The 6,314-nt window shown below is 42.1% G+C and overlaps 1 long non-coding RNA gene across 1 annotated transcript in view; it reads left to right on the forward strand.

Annotated features, from left to right (window-relative positions):
• The window catches only part of LOC119472326, a 14,325-nt gene that overhangs the window by 5,274 nt on the left and 2,737 nt on the right, over positions 1–6,314 (forward strand). The window contains exon 2 of the long non-coding RNA XR_005201466.1: positions 5,540–5,629. This is a non-coding gene — a long non-coding RNA (uncharacterized LOC119472326). The remainder of the gene's footprint in view (positions 1–5,539; positions 5,630–6,314) is intronic.

Consider the following 6,314-nt stretch of genomic DNA (forward strand, 5'->3'; position numbering starts at 1 on the left):
AAAAAAAAAAAGAAAAGAAAAAAAGAAAAGAAAAAGGAGGCCAGGTGCAGTGGCTCACGCCTGTAATCCCAGCACTTTAAGAGGCTGAGGTAGGCTTATCATGAGGTCAAGCAATAGAGACCATCCTGGCCAGCATGGTGAAACCCTGTCTCCACTGAAAATAGAAAAATTAGTCTCTACTATAAACACAGAAATTAGCCGGGCATAGTGGCATGTGCCTGTAGTCCCAGCAACTTGGGAGGCTGAGGCAAAATAATCGCGTGAACCTGGAAGGTAGAGGTTGCAGTGAGCTGAGATCGCACCACTACACTCCAGCCTGGCGACAGAGCAAGGCTTCTGAAAAAAGAAAAAGAAAAAGGAAATAAAAGAAAAGAAATGGACATTTTGTTATACTAGAAAGTAAGGAAGCTTTCAGAGATGACTGGGTTGTGTCCTAAATACATAGGTTAGGAACCAATAGAAAGAAACTCACTGTTCAAAGATGGAATAATTTAAGCATCTGCACTGGATTGAAATACATCAAATATGTTAAAATCCATGAGTTTATAATTATACCAGAAAAAAAAAATTCTCATAGGTCACCTTTACAGGTTGCTAGGGAACCAACTCATTACTCTGAAAACTGGTTTAAAAAGGGAAAGAATCAAGCATTTGTCTTTTGTATATGAACTGTATTTCAGGGTAACTAAATTGTTGTTGAGGGAAAGGTCTTCTTTTAGAAGCATTTCAGCTAATAGATGAATGAGGAATGATAGAATTAGAATACCATAATTTTGCAATCATAGAAAAAAATATATCCAAGCACTGATCACCAATGGCTGTTAAAACTATTAGGGGAAATGCTGATGGGGAACTCTCTAATGGGTGGATTGAGCTGGCAATACCTGAACCCCCTAATTAATCCTGACATTACAAAAATGGGAGAGAAGCAGACATGTGCCCCTGATGAGATGCAACAGGAAGCTCACAACACCACCTTTGAAATAACCTTGTCAAAATATCAAGCAGGAATTGTTCAAAGCTGTGGATCTAACAAAAACTTTTCAGGAAATACAGGGCTTAGGGAAACAGGTTGAATGACACCACGGGGGGATGCAATCAGCAAAATTCAGAATGTGGGAAACTCATCAGGACAAATGACCCAGTTTCTCCAACAAATAAATTAGAAAAAAAGAAAAGAAAAGAAAAGAAGGCAGGGCAGCTTGTAAATGAAAAGAAAGCCACTAGACATATTAGCCAACTGCAGGTGTGGACCAAGTTTGTATACTAATTTAAACAAATTGTAAAAAAAAAAAAAAAAAAAAAAAAAAAAAATTATGAGAAGATTGGAGACATTTGAATTCTGAATATTTGCCAATATTAAGGAAGTTTTTTAGGTGTGATAACATCAGGGTTATGTTTTTTTCAAAAAACAATCCATTTTTTGGAGCTACATACTAAAATATGTATGAATGAAATGATATGAAGTCTGGGATGCATCTCAAAATAATTCAGTGAAATGGTAGAAAACAGGGAATAAGGGATAGGGAGAAATAGATGAAATGGAATTTCCACACATTGATAATTGTTGAAGCCTAATGATGATCCATTACATTACTTTCCCTTTTTCGTATATCTTTGAAATTTTCTGTAATATAAAGTTTTTAAAAAGTGGGTGTGAGGGTAGCTAGGTGCAATGGCTCAAGACTGTAATCTTGGCACTTTGGGAGACCGAGGCGGGTGGATCACTTGACTTCAGGCATTTGAAATTAGCCTGGGCAACATGAGGAAACCCGGTCTCTACCAAAAGAAAAAAAAATTAGCCAGATGTGGTGGTATGCGCCTGTAGTCCCAGCTACTCGGAAGGCTGACTTAAGCCCAGGAGGCAGAGGTAGCAGTGAGCTGAGATCATGCCACTGCACTCCAGTGGGCGACAGAGTGAGACCTCATCTCAAAAAAGATAAATAAATAAAAAGTGAGTGCGGGGGGAGCCAATCACATACATAGGCAGCATCATAAACAAAGGTTTTCTTTTTCTTTTTTTTTTTTGAGACGGAGTTGTGCTCTGTTACCCAAGCTGGAGTGCCATGGCACGATCTTGGCTCACTGCAACCTCCATCTCTCGAGTTCAAGTGATTCTTCAGCCTCAGCCTCCTGAGAAGCTAGGACTACAGGCGTGCGCCACTACATCTGGCTAATTTTTGTATTTTTTGTTTTCATGGGTTTCACCATGTTGGCCAGGCTGATCTTGAACTCCTGACCTAACATGATCCACCCACCTCAGCCTCCCAAAGTGCTGAGCCACTGTGCCCAGCCAAGAAAGCTGGGATTACAGGCATGAGCCACTGTGCCTGGCCTAGATCATATTAGAGTTTTAAAGTTGGTATTTGTCTAATATTTCACTAATATCTTTCTCCTAATGGTAAAATTCCTGTGTGCATTAGTCAGGATAAGCTGACAAGGTCTAGATCTCAGTCATTTAACATAAATAACACAAACGAAGGTTGATCTTTTACTTGTGTCACAGTCCAGTGTGGAGTGCAGGAGAAAGAGGATCTGGCCCCTTGGCCCTCTTGGGCCTCTGTCTATACCTCAGAGAAGTCCTTCACTGAATCTGCATGAAAGGCATCCCCATCTGAATGGCCTCTGACTGGAGGTGACACACATCACCTTCATTCACAGTCCATCAGCAAGGACAAGGAGATAAGGAGAATGTCAAGGAAGGCAGTGCTGATGTTTTAGCTTCAGAATAACCAGCTAGTCTCAGCCACACCCATTGTTATGAATAGTAACAATGCATTATTCTAGTTAAATGAACCAACATCCACCCCAAAGTGCTGATGCTAACGTAGAAATTCCAGCATCCCAGAGAGGTGAGGGAGAGGGAGGTTTGTGGCCCGATGCCTTCCTGGTTCTTTGATAACTCTGTGCAGGTAGACTCCTCACTTCACCCACCAGGTGGGAACTGCTTTCAGAGCAGGAATGTTTGGATGGGGAAATATTCAGCTATGTGTCCTTTATATAAAGAGCTGGAGGCCCAGGGTTTCTATTTTTATTTTTTGAGACGGAGTTTTTCTCTTGTTGCCCAGGCTGGAGTACAGTGGCGCAATCTCGGCTCACTGCAACCCCGTGACTCCTGGATTCAAGCAATTCTCCAGCCTCAAGCTCCAGAGTAGCTGGGATTACAGGCATGCGCCACCATACCCAGCTAATTTTGTATTTTTAGTAGAGATATGGTTTCTCCACGTTGGTCAGGCTGGTCTCGAACTCCCGACCTCCGGTGATTCACCAGCCTCAGCCTCCTAAAGTGCTGGGATTACAGGCATAAGCCACCGCACCCAGCCAGCCCAGGTGTTTCTAAATGAAGGAAGGGAATCCATGGATGTGCTTCAAAGGTTTGGTGATTCCCTGGAAACCATGTGTAAAATTTTGTATTCGTGTGCAATTTTCTAGGAAGAGGGTCCATAGTTGGGCAAATAGAAGACATTCAATAAATATTCCTTCTAAAAACTCACGAAAGGGTCTGTGTTAGGATTCTCCAGGGAAACAGAACTAATAGGATATGATTATAAATAGACTTATTTTAAAGAATTGGGTCACATGACTGTGGAGGTTGTCAAGTCCCAAACCTGCAGGGTGGGCTGGCAGTCTGGAGACAAGGAAGAGCCAAGGCTGCGGTTAAGGTCTGAAGGCTGTCAGGCCGGATAATCCTATCTTGCTCAGGAGGAGTCAGTCTTTTGTTTTTCTCAGTCTCTTAGTGGATTCAAGGAGACCCACCCACATTAGGAAGGGCCATCTGCTATACTCAGAGTCCACCAATTGAAACCTTAATCTCTCGCAAAAACACCCTCACAGAAATGTCCAGAATAATGTTTGACCATATACACCTGGGCATTGTTACTTAGCCAAATTGAGACATAAAATTAACCGTCACAGAGTTCTTGATCCAAACAAAAGGCAAAGGTTAGGAACTACTGTTTTAAGAAGTTTCCGCCATTCTCCCTACCTCTCATTAACTAGTCTCTATTCCTGGTCCAGCTTCCTCCCGAGGCACATAACCACTCCCTTCTAGCAACTTTCCATCTATTCCACACTGAGAGAACTGGAGCAGGAATACCCAAATGAACTTTCGTAAATGTTAAAGAATTACTTTTCTCCAGGAATTTTTTTAAAAGTCTTGACAGAATCTCTAGAAATGTTACTTAATCAAAACATTTTAATTTGATTTTAATAAAATCAAAACATTTATAGGGCATGATGGCTCACACCTATAATTCCAGCACTTTGGGAGGCCGAGGTGGGCAGATCACAAGGTCAAGAGATCAAGACCATCTTGGCCAACGTGGTAAAACCCTATCTCTGTTAAAAATACAAAAATTAGCAGGGCGTGGTGGCTCATGCCTGTAATCCCAGCTACTTGGGAGGCTGAGGCAGGAGAATCACTTGAACCTGAAAGGCAGAGGCTGCAGTGAGCCAAGATTGTGCCACTGCTCTCCAGCCTGGCAACAGAATGAGACTCTGTCTCAAAAAAAAAAAAAAAAAAAAGGCAGGTGCGGTGGCTCATGCCTGTAATCCCAGCCTTTGGGAGGCTGAGGCGGGCAGATCACAACGTCAAGAGATCAAGAGCATCCTGGCCAACACGGCGAAACCCCATCTCTGCTAAAAATACAAAAATTAGCTGGGCATGGTGGTACACATCTGTAGTCCCAGCTTCTTGGGAGGCTGAGGCAGGAGAATCGCTTAAACCTAGCAGGCAGAGGTTGCAATGAGCTGAGATCGCACCACTGCACTCCAGCCTGGTGACAGAGTGAGACTCCGCCTCAAAATTTTTTTTTTATTTTTTAAAATCTTCATTTTCTGTATGTGTTAGTGATGGTATAATTGGCTAAGGTATATATCTTTCAGTTTATATTTTACATCCCTGCTTCTAGTCATTTGTCTTGAAGAAATCCTCTAGCCAAATGAAGTTCCTTGAAATCACAGATTATTCCTTATTCCTTTGCAATTCTCTACAGTGTTAAAAATGCTACTGGCGCAGGAACAAACACTCATTAACTGGTAGTGTTGTCACATTCTGCTTTATTTGACTCCGCTAACATTAAACCACCAGCTAGCCCTGGTATTAAAAATAGTCCACATTTATATTTCAGGTTGTCACTTAACTTTGACATCTCTACCTTGATTTCACAGAAAGAGCTGCACATATAGAAGACAGAGGCAAGGCTGCGGCAAGAATCTTCTTACTTTCTGGTTATTTGTTTGCATAGGTAAAGTCCAGGGATTTAATGCAGATATTCTCTTCCATCCTCCCTTAGCCTAACTTAATCCTCATCTGAAAAAGTCCAATGAAGTGGGTTTGCCAAAAAAAAAATTCTTTCTGCTCATTCTCCTGCAGTGCTTCTACTCACGTTGTAATGTGGTATGGCTGAAACTTCCCTTCTTTGCCCTGGGAAAGAAAGGATCTTCTGTTTCGTGAAGTATTAAGGGACCTGGATGGGTCAGCGATGCTCTATTAATATAGAATGAGATTATTCACCAGCTGTTGTTTCCTTGCTTTCAGCAGAGCTATTGAAACGTTTGTAAAATAGCAGAGGGTTCCAGATGGGAGAAGCCATTGTTCAAAGTCCAGACCACCCAGCGGGCATGTCAAGTAATGGGCTTCACATCTGACCCCTGCAGAAATTTGATAACACATTAAGGGTGTCAAATGATTGGTCTGTGCCATTGGAGAAAACACCCTCCTTTTCCTTCCTGCTGACTTCTTTTTACCCATTATCTTCCCTCTCCTCTTGTATGACCACAGATTCTCCTAAAAATCTATTCAAAAGAAGTTATTAGAGTAAGTTAACGTTAAACTCAGTTAAAAAGATAGCAAATGTTGCATTGATATCAAATTTGTCTTTTGCAGCCCACAATATGACCTATTCATGTGTTTGCTTTTCATGGACTCATAAGATTATTCACAATGGAAGAAACAATGGCAGAGAAAGGTGTCTATGCAGAGCAGCAAGCCCCTCAAATTTCATGTGCATGCAAATCAACTGGGGTGTCTATTCAAATGATTCAGTAGGTCTGGGGAGGACCCCAAGAATCTGCATTTCTAACAAGCAGCCAGGCATGAGTAACTCTGAGCGTTAAGGGTCTGGATTGATCGCTGTTTAATTGCTTCCATTTTGTAGCACATCTGTCAATTTGCCCAAGCTATAGAAAATACAGGGTAGGCCGGGCGCAGTGGCTCACGCCTGTAATCCCAGCACTTTGGGAGGCCGAGGCGGGTGGATCACGAGGTCAAGAGATCGAGACCATCCTGGTCAACATGGTGAAACCCTGTCTCT

This window comes from Cebus imitator, unplaced genomic scaffold (genome assembly GCF_001604975.1).
Source record: "Cebus imitator isolate Cc_AM_T3 unplaced genomic scaffold, Cebus_imitator-1.0 Scaffold94, whole genome shotgun sequence".
NCBI lineage: Eukaryota > Metazoa > Chordata > Mammalia > Primates > Cebidae > Cebus > Cebus imitator.